The sequence below is a fragment of the Heterocephalus glaber genome, unplaced genomic scaffold (genome assembly GCF_053883595.1).
Source record: "Heterocephalus glaber isolate CG9 unplaced genomic scaffold, H.glaber_assembly_v1.0 deba00000942, whole genome shotgun sequence".
NCBI classification, from domain to species: domain Eukaryota; kingdom Metazoa; phylum Chordata; class Mammalia; order Rodentia; family Bathyergidae; genus Heterocephalus; species Heterocephalus glaber.
The window spans coordinates 265,267-283,368 of record NW_028258174.1 but is presented as its reverse complement, the minus strand read 5'-3'; the positions used below and the strand labels follow the sequence as shown (position 1 = coordinate 283,368).

At 37.7% G+C, this 18,102-nt stretch overlaps 1 long non-coding RNA gene and 1 pseudogene across 2 annotated transcripts in view; one reads left to right on the top strand and one right to left on the bottom strand.

Annotated features, from left to right (window-relative positions):
• The window catches only part of LOC147828686 (uncharacterized), a 121,395-nt gene that overhangs the window by 52,323 nt on the left and 50,970 nt on the right, over nt 1–18,102 (bottom strand). The gene's annotated exons all lie outside the window — the stretch shown is intronic.
• LOC101708936 (BCL2/adenovirus E1B 19 kDa protein-interacting protein 3 pseudogene) lies at nt 11,760–12,609 on the top strand (annotated as a pseudogene).

Genomic DNA, 18,102 nt, shown 5'->3' with positions numbered 1-18,102 from the left:
ACTATACTTATCGGCTGAATGTGCTGTTAGGAGGCAGGGCCCAGTTGGAGGAGGTGGGTCAATGCAGGGGTAACTTTAGAAGATGTGTCTCTTGCTGGTGCTCTTTCCTGTGCTCTGCTTCCTGGCTTCCATGGAGTTAGGGATAATGAGGATAGACAAATCTTGGCAGGATCATGCAGTAGATGGAAGTGCAAATGGAGCTAGAGGAGCATATTTAAACATAAGTAGAGTTGAACTTCCTGTTGTTTAAATTGGTGCCCTTTACTTACCATTATTTCTTAAATCATTAAATTCTGTATTTGCTGATAGCTCTGCATTTTCTCTTACTACATATGAGCTTGTTTTTTCCTCTTGAAAATTACAATTTAATTAGTTTCTTAAAGTTAGTTCCTTGAGTTTCATCCTTTCATCTATTACTTTGCAGTAGTTTGCGTCATTTGAAGTGTTTGTCTTCCACGGGCTGTTTTATACCCAAGGAAATACATAACTAACTCTTCTTAACACTTTTAAAACTCAAAAACATTCAAAACTGTGCACAGCCTTGAGATTAAGATTTGTATATCGTGTGTGTATGTATGCGTATGTGTGTGTATGTGCACACACTCATTAAGCAGTTAATCAACAAAATTTATTTAGGAGCTGTTGTGGAAAGAATATAGCTTTGAGTGCTGTGAGAATACAAGGAATACAGAAAATGGAGTATTTAAGTATCATGTTCATCTCATGATTAAGAAAGCCAGAACGTTCTGACTTGCTGTTGTTATGGCCCAACTTCATAGGCTGACTCATTTCTGTGGCTGCTTTATAATTTTGTATCTCAAAGGACCACAGATTCTAAATTATTCTTCTTGTCTCCTTGACCATCTCCTGCCTACACTTAACTAAAATCAAAGAGTCAGGCAGAGCCATGCCTTTTAACTGACAGTACACACAACAATTGCCTAAGTGTAGTGCAGGAAAATACATGGAGACCCCCACACACACCCACCCACCAATTACTTGTCAGAAAGATCCAGCAACAACAAAAGGCAAACACTATTTCACAAAGCACATCAAATAGGACAAACAGGCCTCTAAACTAATGGCTTAATTACAGCATTGGGGCAGTGTGGCAAACCATGCTTAGCATTTCAAATCACTTCATGTGTTTCTCAAGAAAAAGGAAAGCATACCCCAAAACCCCACAGAGCTTCTCACTTGATACAAAACCATAGGTGTCACAGAATAGTGTTCTGTTTGCTTTGTTCTTAAGTTTTCAAACCATCTCAACTTTATAAGATCCCAAATTAGAGGCACTCCTCTATGCTCCCCACCCCATCTGTTAGCTAGTCAGTTTTCCTGGCCTCCTGGGGTTTCTAATTTCCCTGTCCTAATGAACACTTGAAATTATTTGACTTTGTGATATTTGCAAGTCTGCTGGGTACAAAGTATTTTGTCTTTGTCATTTATCCAAATACTATTTCACTGAACAATTCAGGTGCTCACTAGTTACTCTGTTTTGCTGTCTGTAAACTGTACATTATTTCATGTTGAGTTTCCTGTATTTTCCTATTAATTTGTAAGATTTTATTTATCAGGTTTAAATTGATTTGTAAGGATTAAGCCATTCATAGAATAATGAGTCAAAGGTTTGCCTCAAGAGTGGGTATGTTACAAAAGTCAATTTGCTTCTTCTTGGTGGATGTGCCCCCCACCCCCACTCCATGTGTCCTTCACCACCTCAGGACTCTACAGCTCAATAATTATCACAAAGTAAACTAACCTCTGGGAACGCCACTAAGGCAAAGAAACAGAACATTACCAGCATCTCAGAAGACACCATCATCCTCCATCTCAATTACTATACTTGTTCCTCCTAAAATAGTCACTCTATGATTTCCAGTTCCATAGATTAATTTTTGTCAGTTTTTAAACTTCATAAACAGAATACTAAAATTACATAAATCTTTAAAGTTGTCCTGCATTGTGTGTAAAAGGTTAATTTTTCTGAAATATTTTCCAAAAAACAATTTATTATTAATATTAGGGTGGAAAGGGAGAGAGAGAAACAGGAAATTTTCCTAAGTGGGAGTTTTGACTGGCGCTTTCAGCCAATGCTAACTCTTGTGGCAGACTATACTGTGTACCTCCAGCCAAGGAACATTGAGCTAGGATCCTAAAGGGAGACAGAAACTATAGTTATGTGGGATTTTAAATGGAATTTAATAAAAGGTTACTTTACACAAATGTGGGCAACATTAAGGATAGCAACAAGGGAAGCTGAGGAGCCCAAAGACTAGGCAACAGTGGGTAGCAATTACCAACTCATGAAGAGTAAGGAGAGGAAACAGTGTCTTAGGAGTCCCATGTGAACTGGAGCCAAGGAAGAAAGACCTTCTGGCAGGACATATAGCCTTGGGAGTGTGAAGTGACCAAGATTTTGAAGCAGAACTATGATATGGAAGTGGAAAGGGATAGATAAGGATACACCCTAGCCTCTCTTTCTTCTTGTTATCTTCTGATGCTGTCTTAATTAGTTTTCTCATTACTGAGACAAAATACCAGACACACAAAGTTAAAGAAGGAAAGGTTTATTTTAGCTCACAATTTGTAGTCCATAGTTGGCTGCCTCCAAGGTAGGGTGGCATAGCAGAGGGGCATCTCAGAGGAGAAATAGTCCATGGAAGCAGACAGGAAACAGCAAAGCAATAAGCACCAGCAGCAAGCCCGCCTTCTTTCTGCCCCTTTATATTCCATCCAGGCTGTAAGCCTATTGATTGGTGACATCCGTGCCCAGGCTGGGGCTTCCATTACCCACACCTTTCATCCCAATGTCACATCTTTAATTCACATTCACACACCTTAATCCAGTTCATTTTGAAACTTCCCACATTTGACTGCATGAGGTTTTCAGAGGACATCTAGATGTAAGCCATAACACGCTAAACTGAACAGGGATCAAAAGTGCCAGAGATGCAAGTGATGCAGCCCATAGGATAACGTTCAGAGCCTCCCTACCACTCTCAGAGAGGGGTAGAAGAGAGCAGAATATAAGATCTTTAATAATCCTCTAAATTAGATGAAGATACCAATTTATAAGTTCAAGTATGCTCCAGGAGAAAAAATAATAGAAAATCAATTAAAATTGGTTCTTTGAAAAAATCAACAAAATGGGTAATATGCCAGCTAGACTGAACAAGAAAAAAGGAGAAGACTGAAATTACTAAAATCAGAGATGAAGACAGGACGTTTTATTGGCAACATTATAGAAATAAGTTATAAAAGAATGGTATAAACAACTGTATGCCAATAAATTACTTAGATGAAATAGAAAACTTCCTAGAAAAACACAAACTAGCAAAACTTACTCAAGAAGAGCTGGAAAATATTAATAGACATATCAAGAAGATTAAATTAGTGAGAAAGTGACAAAAATATCATAGAGAGAAAGCTCAGAAACAGATACCTTCCTGAAGACTACCAAACAAAAAAGTAAATATTTATTAATAAAATATTAATGTCAATTCTTCTCACTTTATGAAAACATAGTAGAGAATACTTCCCAATTAATTTTATGAGGCCAGTTTCATTCTAATACTAGGATCAGACAGATACCGCAAGAAGAGATAACTGCACACTCTTACCAAGATAAGCACAAAAATCCTCAACTAAAATATTGGCAAATTGAATCCATCAATGTATATGAAAACATTCTGTACCATAACTGTATTAGTCAGGGCTCTCTAGAGAAACAGAACCGATAGGATATCTTTCTGTCTGAAATTTATTATAAAGACTTGGGTTACATGATTATGAAGGCTGACAAATCCCACTGTCTGCAGTCAGCAGCTAGAGACCCAGGGAGGCCAATGGTGTGGCTTCAGTCAGAGTTCTTTAGAAGCATCACATCTGATAGTATTAGTTCCATTCTAAGAGCTAACAAATCTGCAAACCAAGATCTGATGTTTTAGTTCAAGTCCAAAGGCTTGAACAGACTGATTTTTCAGTTCAATTAGCCATTGAGGAGGAGTTCTCTTATAACTAAAAACTCAAAACCTCAGCCTATTTTTTTGTCAGTTTTCAAATGGATTGGATAAGGTCTATCTACAGTAGGAAGGAAAATCTACTCTCTCCAAAAATTCAACTATTAATCTTATCCACCATCACACCCACAGACACACCCACACAAATAATGTTTGACCAAATATGTGAGTACCCTGTAGCCCAGCCAAATTCTCACATAAAACTGACAAGTAAACTTGACATTCATTTACATTGCCTTAAACAACATTTAATCTTCCAAAAAACCCTCAAAGAACAACGAGGTGATAATTTCAACTAAAATGACATAATTAATCATCTTAAAACATACTAAGTCCTTCCCCAGAAGAGGAGGTAAAATCCTTGAGTGATGTTTCCTCTTCTTGGCAGCCTATAGCTTAAATATTATTATATAAAGTTAATAATGCCTAAATACTATGATATAAAGTCAATATATCTTAGATTACATATAAAGAAATGAGATGAAAGGAAACAGAACCATAGGTTTAGATACAGACACAGATACAGATGTAAATATGTACATAAATGAAAATATAACGAAATAAGGAAGACATACTTGCGACACTTATAGTTCTTATTTCTGTAACTGGTTACATGTTCATAACTGACATTTATAGGTACCCTCTTCTACAGCCCGTTCTGTATTCTCTTTGCTTCTGAAGGCATCTCAGCCGGTCCTGTTCTTTACCTGGTGGGTGACCCAAACCTTCATCCATGAAAGGACTGAGCTATTAGTTTTACATGGATGTAGTTGTTACAGTTTTCTATTGACTTTAATCACCAGCAATTATAATACTAAGAGACAACCTAAGAACATATTCCAAACATTCTCTTTCTTACCACCATTGTGGAGCAGTAATCCTATTTCTCTTTTGTAGTCATGATCAATCACCCCATTCAGCACTGTAACTCAGAGGCAATGAAGCCAAAATGGCCAGTCTTCCAATTTAATGGAATCTCTTGGTGAACAAATTCCTCTCTTAAGGCTGGCAGAGCATAAGATCATGATCTAAAATTTTGTTAGTTGGTCACTAGGGGTAACAGTGAGTGATGCCACTGTCATTTTCATCTTTTCATTCCTGAACCCATAAATCCTTGCATACAAAGCATGCCATAGTTTAGACACTGATTCAGAGCAAAAAAAAAAAAGTCTTCTGTAAAATATCACCCTGACTCTGAAATGTATTGCAAGCCACCTACCTAGTGCTGTAACTGAGTCTTTGAAGGATTGTTTCATTGTTCTATTAAGCTAGCTGCTTCAGGATGGTGGGGAGCATAGCAAGAACAGTAAATTCCATGAACATGGGTCCATTAATACATTTCATTTGTGTGAAGTGAGTTCCTTGCCCAAAAACAATGATGATGGGACATCATACTGGTTGATAAGGGATTCTGTAAGACCAAAATCATAGTTGCTTTGAATACGTGGAAGGCAATCCATATCCAGAGTAGCTGTCTATTCCAGTGAGGACAAATTCCTCTTTTTTTTCAATGGTGGATATGTTCCAGTGTAATCAACATTTCACCAGCTATCTAGCTGATTACCCCAAGGAACACTGTAATATTAGGTTCTTGGTGTTAGACTCCGTTACTGGCAGATTGCGCACTGAGCAGTGTCCATAGCCAGGTCAGGATTGGTTAGTGGAATTCCTGTGGCTGATCACTAGCACAACCTCCATCTTTGCCACCCTGGTCTCTTTGTTCATGAACCCATTGGGTAATAACAGGCTGGATGGAGAAAGCAACTGACTGAAATCCACAGAACAGGTCATCTCATCCACTTGATTATTAAAATCCTCCTCTGCTGGAGCCACTCTTGGTTGAACATTCATATGGGATGCAAATATCTTCACATTTCTTGCTCATTCAGAGGGGCATATCTGTTTTACCCATATGTATTCCCATCAACAATTTTCCAATCATGTTCCTCCTAAGTCCCTGGCCGTTTAGACAAATTGTTTGCAATAGCCAATGATAGATAACTGCATGTCTGGCCATTTTTCCTTCCAAGAAAAGTGAACTACCAGGTGTACATCTATGAGAATTTCCTTTTATCAATACCCTTCATGGATGTCATATAAAGGGGCTATCATGCTACAGCTGTCTACTTTCAGGTAGAGCCTCTATATCATACAAAACCATCTACAAACCATACAGAAATGGTAACTGTAGACATTGGGGCTACTTCTGTATCTTACCATGCCTTCAGGACCTTCTCAGACCTGATCTCATACGTACTGCTTCCATTTAGAGTGCTGATATGCATGTCCAACTTTATGCCTTGGTTGGTCAAATAACACCTAGTTTACATAGACAGTTCAGGTTTCGTGATAATGTTGTGATCTATGCTTGAGTATTCATTCTCTAGTAAAGCCCAGCAACAGGCTGAGAGTTGCTTCTCAAAAGTAGTGATCTGAAGAAGATGGCGGAGCTTTACTCGCGATCCTAGGGACCTTCTTCAGTGTGGTTCACATTTAGAGACTTTCAAAAGGCTCCAAAAAAGCATTCCTGTATGCCTCTGACATTTCAAGCATCATTGTAACTGCTGGATCATATGGCCTAAATGGAAGAATAGATTTACTGAAGCCTGGATATGTGCCTCCTCTTGCTGGGGACCTTATACAAAACTAGCTCTTATCTCATACTTCTGGCCTCCAGAACTGTGAGAAAATAAGTGTTTAAGTCACTCAGTCATAGTATTTTATTATAGGAGTCTGAGCTGCCTAAGACAATGACCAGGTGAAATTTATCCCAGGAATAAAAGACTAATTTAACATCCAAACATCAATTAATATACTATATAACATCAGAACCCACAAAGGAGCATGTCTTTGCCCTGTTGGAACACCTGCTTCCCATTGGATTCACAATCTGACTCTACCACTGGATTTCTAGGTAAACTGTGAGAACAACTGAAGATTTTATCTAGAGAGAGCCAAACAAAGCAGTTGTGCTATATGAAGTTGTTTTCATTGTTTGTCTTAACATCAAAACATTCCTAATTTTCAAATTATATGGCCTTTTCCCTTGAAGATTACTGAATTTTGCTTGTTTTATAAATCACATTAGATAATACAGTGCTCTTTGAATACTGCTTCTTTTTTTTTTATTAAATTCTTTTATTGGTACATTGTAGTTATACAACACAATCACATTTCTCATTGGGATACTGCTTCTGATTGACTCATTTTAACTCCTGTTTTCAGGGATTTTGAGATGACCTAAAGTCAGTGTAGCTCTACCAATTTTCCTTCATTGTTTGCTCTCTGATTGAATAGGAGTCTAAGATCCTTTTGTTACAATAAATGTAGGTTTATGTTTCATTTTAAGAAACTAGTGGAGAATACCAGAATGCCTGGAGAGCCTGATTCCCTGCCTTTGATTTAGTGAGCCTGTCTGTGATAGAATGGAAACTGTGTTTTCCTCAGCTGTCATTAACTGTGATGGTCTATTCCTACTTCCTCCTTTATTTGGTTAAAATGGGGCACTAAATTCTTTTTGCCTACAATCTTCTTAATAAAATTTGATTATATGACTCCTCTTCCCTCTTAGTCCAAAGGTCTCCTTCCAAACAATAAACCTTGTTTTTTGAGTATATTTCTATTAGAGCCCAAGACACATGTGTATCAGTATACTTTCTCTTTTATATCAATTTTATAAATTCCATTGACTTGGTTTATAATGGTTTTATGATTTTAGCTATTTAGGCTGTTTGATTATCATTTGTGACAATAATGTGAAGTTAAGTAATTACTAAGACCTGAGTAGAAATAAAGTGCTCAAGGAAAATTAATTGCCACTGTTTTATTATTTGGTCAAAACAGATAGAGAAAATACTCAATCACTGAACTTGGAGTTAATCCAGTATATTTTTTTGTAGAAAGCAAAACACAAAGGTGGATTGTTAAGTAAAAAAATAATATTAAGATATTGTAAAATACTCTTGTTTTGCCACTATTTTGGAATTTGCCTATTTACTTTTAGGTTCCAAAAGTAATTTTTAATTTTGTTTAAAAAGAGTTGGGATGTAGTTTAATATGAAGGCCTTGGGTTCAAAAGCATCATTAGTGCCTGCTGCTCTCAACCCAGAGGAAAGGGCTTTTGGGCCGCCTTCTGTCCCGCTGCTCCCTGCCCAGAGGAAGGGGCTTCCGGGCCACCATCCCTACAGCCGCTCCCGGCCCCTGTCCCACCTCTCCCAGCTCAGAGGAGGTGAGCTGCGCGGGCGCCAACAGCCTCCCCCCGCCCCAGTCGAAAAAGCATCATTAGTAATTAGCAAAACTCAAATCAAAATCACAGTGAGATACCTTTCACTCTCACTAAAAAGGTATAATTGAAGAAAAGGAAATTAAATATTGGAGAAGTTATGGGAAGTGGAAACCCTCATACACTGTAAAATAGCATAGCCATTTGAAAAAGGGTTCAGCATTTCTGTAAAAGTTTAAACATAAAGTTGCCATATGGCTCAACAAGTCCACTCCTAACTCTGTAATTCAACAGAATTAAAAACATTTTTATACAAAAACTTGTATAAATGTTCATTGGATTTGAGATAACCCCAAAGTGGAAACAACCAAAATATCCAATAGTTCATGAATGTATAAACAAAATGTGGTAAATGCATATAATGGTATATTATTTACCCATTAAAAGGAATGAATTACTAACACACGCCACGGTTTGGATGAACCTTGAAAAAAAACACACTAATTAAAAGAAATCAGACACAAAAGGCTGCATAATATACGCTTCCACTTGCAATATATGAAATGTCCAGAAGAGGCATACAGTACTGACAGTGACAGAAAGTATATTAGTGGCTACCAAGCACTGGCTGAAGGGCGGAATTGGTAGAGACTTCTGCTGGACATGGAATTTCTTTGTGGGTGATAAAAATGTTCTGAATTTTGATTAATGGGGATGTTGCATAATCTTGTGAATACACTCAATTGTGCACTTTAAAGGAGTGCATTGTATGGTATGTGAATTATGTCTCAATTTTTAAAATAAAGTACTCTGTGACCTAGTATAGCTATCTTTTAAGACTTAATAGGTTCTTTCTTAGTGCTTCTGCTATTAATTAGTTGAGTTAAGCTGCCCCTGGCATGTTCAGGCAATGTCCTTAGAGACCAACCTCCATTCTGCCCAAATTCTCATCCCTTCCCACCACCTTCTCTGAAGGGGTCTTTATGGTTTACCACTAGGGCTCTGTGCAGGGCCTGCAGTCAGGCATTTATCTGCCTACTCTTTTGGTCTTCTGGTGTCACATTTAGAACATACATATGCCCACAGTAGAGACTGGAGGAGAGAGCGTACTCCTCATGCAGTGAGCTGATTTCTGTTTGCTAAGGCAGGATGGAGCATCCTCTGAGCCTTGTCAGGAGGGAGTTGAGTGAGGGCTGCCTTCTCTCATTTTTACTTGCACAGGTGCCATTTGGCCTCTCATCTCCTCCCCTTTCTGTGTAGATCAGGGCAGAAGGAATGGTTTGCCCCACACAGGTACGGCTGTGTGGAAAGAAGGGGGGAGTCACTGTAGTCCCAGCCACTGTCCACTGTGAAGATACTTATATTTTGGCTTCCAGAAAAAGCAATTAAAGAAATCTCTGCAATGATACTCCTACATATCTAGCATTTTAAGCTCCCATGAGAGGAGAGAAATGTTTCCCTTTATGTCTGAGAAATGATAGTTGGAGTAACATCTTGAATTCTTCTAAATGTTTTTCCTTTTAGAAATTGCCCTAAATTACAAATCAGAGTCCAAGATTCAGAATCTCATCAGAGTTCACAAATTTTATGCCCCACTAAAATAAATTTATTCTCATTTACCTTAATTTATTATCTTTTCTTAGCTATTCCTTCATGTTTTCTGAATTCCTTCTGTTCGATTTTTTTTTCTGCCTCCTCATTTCTAAGAAAAGGTGAATAAAGTCGTCTTAAGTGAGTTACTTACTATTGCTATTGACTTCTGGTCTCTTCACTTTTTTTTTAAAGCATTGAATCATTGAAGGGTTAATTGGTGAAGTAAACACAATCTTAATGACTAAAAAGATTCACCTTCTTTTCAGAGATGATGTGAGAATCTATACCTAATGAGTAATGCTTGTGGGAAGAAAACAAAATTTAATGCCTTAAAATTAAATGATCATTTAGGTAATGCATTACTCAGAATGCTCCTGTATGTATTGAAATGTGTGTCCAGATACCGTTATGCTGTTTCATAAAGAACGCTTTATCATGAAGTGTTGCTAACTCTTATTTATAAGGCCAAAGCTTTTAAAAATATTTACCTTCATTCTACCAAGACTATGTCTTTTCCTTAGTAAGCAATAATTGCCACAAAAGATATATATTTTTAATTCAAAGTCATTGGAAAGTATAAACTGCAATTCAGTTGTCTTCAGAGTTACTTTCAAGCTTGTCCATCCATTTATTTTTACTTTTAGAAGAGCACTTTGGATCATTGACCTCTTTTCTTTGCTAAAGATGAGTGAAGGCCAAAAGAGATGAAGCTTGATTTGCATAACCAGTGTGTAAATTCAGAGCCTGAATCACTGCTTCCTTCGGTAGTTCTCAGTTCTTACTGTACTTCACAGAATAATTTCTCTGTTGTCTCACAAAAGGAAATATGATTTTCACTTATTTGTGTTTTATGAAAATTACCCACTTTTCTCATAATGTGCAATTTCCTGTAGTTAATATGCATTGTGGTCTAATCATAAGAAAATGGATCAATGAATCAATGAACGGATGAATCAAGTACTCTGTGCATTATTAGCTTGGGTCACTCGCTTACCTGCTGCCCCATTGTCATCAACATTCTCACCTATTTTGATAGCTTTATCCCTAAATAAAGCCAAACACTTTTAAATTTGAAATGACAACTCAATTTACAAGTAAAGATTTTGCTTGGAGTTCTTAAACCATCAGCTTTTACCCAAAATTGTGCTACAACTCATCTCATTTTCTGAACCTTTTGTCTTCACCAAGAGTTTCTCTTGTGAATTCCTCACAGGCCTGGTTTATAGTGTTACCATTTCTATCAAAAGTTTAGCATCAGCTACCAAACAATGAGTCATCTTTTTTAACAAGTGTTAATACCTGAGTTCATTTGTGGCCTTATTTTGGGTCAGTTTGGAATAGAATTATACAATGCCACAAGCATCAGTGGAAGTTTGGGAAAAAGTTAATCCTTTCTTTACATTGTCCAGATTTCTTTTTTTTTTTACCAAATTAAATGATTTGATTGGATTGTACAAATTATCTATTTTAGCACTAGATATCATTAGACCTAATTATTTTATTGAACATTTGTAGAAGAAAATTAGAGTAAGTATGAGACAGTGTCATGTTTGCTTGCAGATTTAAAGATGCTGTTCTACTGAACTGTGATATGGGTACAGATGAAGTAAATCTCCTGGAAATGGTGCTTTTCACACAGCACCAGGGATAGCAAGGAACTCAGAGTCCTGCCTCCTCTAGTTTTGCTCCTCCAAGTTAAAGACCCTCTCTCTTTTCTAGACAAAGCATTATTATTTTTCTGTTTATTTTTTACTTTTTGAATACAATGTTAGGATTTCATGCATGACTTTTGCAAAACTACTTGAAAATTGTTCAGCTATAAAAATGGAGAGTGCAGAGCTACGGGTCCGTCACGCGCCTGCTCTTGTGCGACCGCCGCTGAAGCGCTGTCGCAGCTGGGCGCGGAGCTCCACGCACGGTTCAACAGCCTCTGGTGTCATGTCGCAGAGTGGGGTCCCCGGGTTGCAGGGGGAGAACCTGCAGGGCTCCTGGGTAGAATTGCACTTCAGCAATAATGGGAATGGGAGCAGTGTTCCAGCCTCGGTTTCTATTTATAATGGTGACATGGAAAAAAATACTGCTAGATGCCCAGCATGAATCTGGACGGAGTAGCTCAAAGACTTCTCACTGTGACAGCCCACCTCACTCACAGACACCACAAAATACTAATAGAGCTTCTGAAATAGATACACATAGCATTGGAGAAAAAAACAGCTCTCAGTCGGAGGAAGATTATATTGAGAGAAGGAAAGAAGTTGAAAGCATCTTGAAGAAAAACTCAGATTGGATATGGGATTGGTCAAGTCGGCCAGAAAATATACCCCCTAAGGAGTTCCTCTTTAAACACCCGAAGTGCACAGCTACTCTCAGCATGAGAAATACAAGTGTTATGAAGAAAGGGGGCATTTTCTCAGCAGAATTTCTGAAGGTTTTTCTTCCGTCTCTGCTGCTGTCTCATCTACTACCCATTGGATTGGGGATTTACATTGGAAGGCGTCTGACAACCTCCACCAGCACTTTTTGATGAAGAATTGGATCCAGCTTTGTTCACGTGGTGGGGATTTGTATCTGAGCTTGTGACAGCTGACGTGAAGAGCTATCATGATCCTTGGGTGGCTGCACCACTTGTTTATTCTGTACATGCTGCGTTCCTGATTAGTAAAGTGAATAGACACTAAAATCATGCTGATCTATAATTATACCTATGGGATCAATTAATAAGCATGGCAGACTAATATCTACTGTATAAATTTGGTAGTAAATTTTCTTTGGTTATTAGATATAAATAATATAAATAATTTTAATATACTAGTTATGATGTATGTAGTATTTAAAAATATGTAACTTTAATTCAGTTAAAACACTTTAGTATTTCAAAGAATGAATAAAATTGATATTAAAATCACTACATTAAGGGGTTTGCTCAAAAGAAATATCGTGGCCTTATAATTACACTATTGTAGAATATGTTTAATTTAGATGGATGCAGATTATCTATAAAGACCACTTAACTATATAAATTGTTTTTAATAGAGAACAAGGTAGTTAGAAATTCCACTGTGAGTTGGTACACTAAGCAATTGTTGTTTTCCAGTGTCAGGACTCCAGGTAGTCACCTTAGGGGTCAGTTTTCTGACAAAGGCAGTTATTCAGTCTCTTACTCTTCATTACTCTGGATTGCTGGATTTAATTTTACTGTTTGTGCTCAACTTTTGTGTGCTCTTAAAATTAGCTTTATTGAAAGCAAATCTGTCTACTTTAGAAGTCTGGAAGTAGAAAAAATAAATTATTGCCAAATACTTTGGAGATTATTGTACTTACATAAGATTAAGAATCAAATATGAAAGTTTCTTGATTAAGTCAGGCCTGTTCCCCATTGTCATTCTTTTATCTTTTCTACAGCATGATTTTTAGAAAGGCTGCATCTTTGATACGATGCTGTGTGTATTATACTGTATTTGTTTCACCTTTCCACCCTTAATTCAGGTGTGTTAAAATAAATGTAACATTTTAACTTTAAAAAAAATGAAGATAATAATACAGGAGCAAAGTTTAGGATGACATTGTTTATAATATTTCTTGCAATCTGTAGGTGAAAGGTAGGTATTGATATTATAAAAGTATGGTATGAATTAATTTTTAGCACTCCTGTATTCTCAGAGTCAGGTTTAAAGAGATCTCAGTCTCTTTCATATGGGACCAGGATGTTTAAAACAATCCTCAAAGGAAAACCAGTTCTTTAGTTATTTACAAAATTGAAGGATAAGGGTATCTGAATATTTATATGGAAGTGGTTTAAGAAAGAGCTGGCTTTTGTCCAGCTTTATTTTGCAGAGGGATAGAAATGAAGGTTAAACTACAACAACAAAAAGAAAGTTTTCAATATTCCAGAAAAAGAATCATTGGTATATTAGAAGAGTAGATTTGAGAGGTGGCAGGAAACCAAAAATTATAATAGGAAAATTTAAAATAAAATACTAATAATTTCTATGTGTTTCTACTTATGTAAAGCTTTAAAGTTTACAAAGCATTTTTATACATTAACTCAATCCATCCTCACAGCATCCCTGTGAACTAACTGGGAGGAGACTGATACTAAGGGGCCTAAATTCCTTGCCTAAGGTTGTGAGGCTAGTGTCTTGTTGATGCGAGACCTGAAAATGTAACTTCTGATGCTTGGGCAATTATTGTTTTGTCCTTTAGAAAAGAAGTAGAACTTTTGCTTTGCCATTAACTGATTACAGGGAAATAAGATTTTAAAAATAGACAATCCCAACAGCTTGCTGGAAGATGAATTGTTGTCTTTACACCTTACTATGGACACTCCCAGGATTTAGTCACTGAAAATACATTGATCCCCACTGCTGTTTGCCTGCTTCTTTTATGTTAGTTTTGACAGTGCAAAGACCTAGTCCCAGAGAGGAGAGGGACCTGATTTTAGAACCTCGTTGGATTATTTTAAGTCACTTTACAGGGCATCATTCCTATCATTTCATAGTGCTTTGTTTTTGTTTTTTTCTTTACCTCATTCTCAGCACACAAGTAATATGCAGCAATAGAAAGGGCATGAGGACAGGCAGTGTACTGGGATTGTGCTCAGATGCTAGGAGCCAACATGAAAGTAAGTTCAGGGACAACTGAACTTCACAGTGAAATGAGGAATTAACTGTTTTTTCCTAAAACTCAACCTCTATAAAGGATCCAAGTTGAGGACTGAGAATTGACAGATTGCAAATGGAGAAATGTCCACAGGACTGTGGAGGTGACACAGATTTAGATGTTTATTGATTTACATGTCCCCAAATTAGTATGTGCAGAAGATGGCTGAATAGGGTCCCTTTGCATGGTTACATTTACTATCATATGACTTCCTCCTGGATTAGTGAATTTAATGACACAAGTGAAAACAGATGACAGAATTCTGCAGTTGGCAAAACTTCTTTCAGTTAGCTCAGGTCACCAAAGGATGGACTCTAAGTGAGAAATGGAAAGGGTAAAGAAATTATCGTGTTGAAAATAGAAAGTAATTATAAAAATTTCCCCCAGAGTATATTCACCTTTCTGAGGCATCCTAAACTCTGATTGCCACATGTAGTCGAAAAACAGAAATAATAAACCAAACCTTTTAATAATACAAAGTATGGAAATAAAGTTATAGCAACCCTTTTTAGCTGAAGGAGATCTTTAGAAAGTGGTGAGAAATCATCTGGGCAGAGGGGTCTTAATTAAAGAAGTCTCAGAAACTCTAAATAAGAGGTACCAGCAATTCCTAGAAAGGAAACAGTTTCGTAGGAACCAGGGATTATCCTAACTGCAAGACAATTGAAAACGGATAGCTGAAGTGACTTTTGTTTGACAAGGACATTGTCACCACTGACAGGTATGACTGGCAGGGTGGAAAATACTGGACGAGGGACAAAGCTTCAAGGAAAGACTTCAGAGGAAATTTGATACCTTTGAAACCACAGGTGTGAAGGTAAGTGAAACCTGCAAGTAAAAGTTGGCATTGTTTTTCAGGTCTAGTGATGTTGTACATACTTTTAGTTTGAGATTTAGGGGTCTGAGTGGACCCTGTGAGAGAAGTTGACATGTGAGGGTTCAGAGAACTCTCTCTGCCCCAGAAGAGACTCCTTAGGCTGTAATTATATTCTACGGTACTCTCTAGAGCTCTGAGAAAAACACTGGAGCTCCTTTCCCTAGCAGTCCAGCGGGTTTCAAGTTACAGGCTATGGTGGGTTTGCTAATCCAGCTTTCAGTGGCCCTTTACCGACTGCATGTCATGTCCCAGATGCTGAGAGTAGTGCATGTGGACATATACAGGTGTTTTCATGCATGGTCTTTGCTTTCAAGGATCTCATAATCAGTGGAAAAAATGGGGCATAATGAATGCAGGCTAAAGATGAATTATTCTCAAATAGAAAAGTAACAGGGAAAAGTTAAATAAATCTCAAGTCAGTAGTATAATTATTACATTTTATAGGAATTCAGAGGTAGAAGCTACAGGAGTTGGAGAAGCTTTTTAGGATAGGTGGGAGTGAAGTTGCAACTTTAGGATTGAGTAAAATTCAGGCAACCTGGGCAGGATAAGGGAATGAGAAGAAAGGGCAAGGAATGAGAGGGCCACTCTACAAAGGGCAAAGTAATTGCTAGAACAAAGGGCCAGGGGATGGAATAAAGTAACCCGAGAGGAGGCACCCTGAGGAAGCCAACAGTGGGATTTGGGGCTCCTGAAGCTAAGCGTAGGGGTTTGCTGAGGATATAACAATTCAGTGCTTTAAGGGGATAAAGATGTCCTGCAGTGGATAATAGAATGGGTTCGTGGAAACAGGACCTGGAGTTGCACCTTGGCTGTCCTATTTGTTAGGAGTATGACCTCCCATAAATTCATCTCTTCATGCTTTAGGTTTCTCATTTTTAATTAGGGACAATATTCATATCTGGTAAAGAACATAGTTGTGAGATTAAAAAAGAGAATGTTTTTAATATGCTTACTATGGTGCCTGGTGTGTAGGAAAAGCTAAATAAGTCTTAATTATTATTATTATCTTAATAGAGTCATAAGTAACATAATAACACTAATAATAATAAAACCTCAAAGCCAAAAAGTCTCATAGAATTTGTCTTATTTTATTTTTAGTTTTGCGGTACAAGTGATTGAACTCAGGGCCTTGATAGGAGATACATGATAGGAGAGTGGGAGCACTGAGCTATATCCCCAGGCCAGCATCATGAAATTCTTAAAGCGCACATGAGCGCACAGGAGATCACCATCTGCAAAGAGCAGATCTTCAGAACTCCAACAAAGATGAAGAAAAACAAATGCAGCTTTTCTCTTTTCCTTTTCTTTTCTTTTTAGTCCTATAGACTCAAAAGTCTTTTCCTCTTTTTGTTGTTGTGCTAGAATGAGGAGATGAAGAAATTCAAGACAGATCTTGTCACTCTCAGTTGCTCTGCTCCTGGACTCAGCCATCTATTAGGGTTCCACCTTTGGCTTCTGCTTGGGTCCATGTTGTTCCTGCTTGCAAGGGATGTGACCCCCAACATATGCAGGGATGGAGCAGAATGCTTTCCTTCTCTGCTATTCCCTGGACAGGTTCAATACCCAGAACCCTTTATTTATAATTAACATTAAGCTGCTCATTTCTTGCTTTTCATTTTAGCAAGGTAAGCAAGTCCAGGCAGGCCACTTTCTAGGAGATTGTGAGAAGATAGACCTCAGCATTAGCCTGACTGTGGTTCTGATGTGGAGAGAAGAGAGTCAAAAGGAAATATTCTTGTGGCTTTTTATATGACTAAAAGGCAGCAAGGCTGTTGTTTGCTCTACAGCCAATTGAAAAGAGTGACATTCTGGCTACCAAATGTTAGTAGCCCAAGTGGAAGTGTGGTGACCAATGCTGAGTCATAACTTGAGAGGAAACCAGTCTTACCCCTGGTTTTTGCTCTTCAGTGGAGACCTTTAGTAAGCTCTTCGAAGACGTGGGTTTCTACAGAGGAGTGGTAGAGTAACCGTTGGCCACAGCAAATGGCTCTTCTCACTCTTGTGTCGGAATGAGAACCAGTTACGAGAAGCCTTGGTTGGACTCACATTTGGTGTGGTTAATGTTGGTAGGAAGGTTACTTACAGGTCTCTTCATTTATTAATGCATTTGGTCTTAGAAAGGCCCTCAAGGTTTTCTGTTGTGACTCTGTTGGTTTGGCTAGCTGGGTCCAGTCTAACGGAATTAAACCACCCCTTGCACCTAAGAGGGAGAGTCTCACAAAAGCCCTTTTTGTCTGGCCTGTGGCTGTGTGAATGATTTTTTGGTGGCTTTTTGAATGTGAAGCCTTGGTAACCTTGAGCAGTTCCTAAAGAATAACTTAAGGCTTGGGGCATTTTGTGATATGTCTAGGGTACTTTACTAAAAAATAGGAATACAGAGAATCTCTGTTTCCATGATAGAACCTGGAGCTTTGTCCCAGGTTTGTTTTTAAATATGATTAGTAATCTGAATTTTTCAAATTTTGGGTTAAGCCTAATATCTATGCAAGAGTAAAGATATGTACTATGTACTGATTGTACTATGTAGGAAATCAGGTTTTATGGGAACTAAAATAAACAATTTCAAACACCTTTTTACCCCTGAAGAAAATAAGATAGTACACATATTTTCATGTTGAACCAAGAGTGGCCTTATTGTTTTTGACACCCTAACACATGTTGGTGCTAACTTTTCATACTGAGCTCTCTCTCATGCAAATCAGTTTTGCCCAATGTTCTGTTTCAGT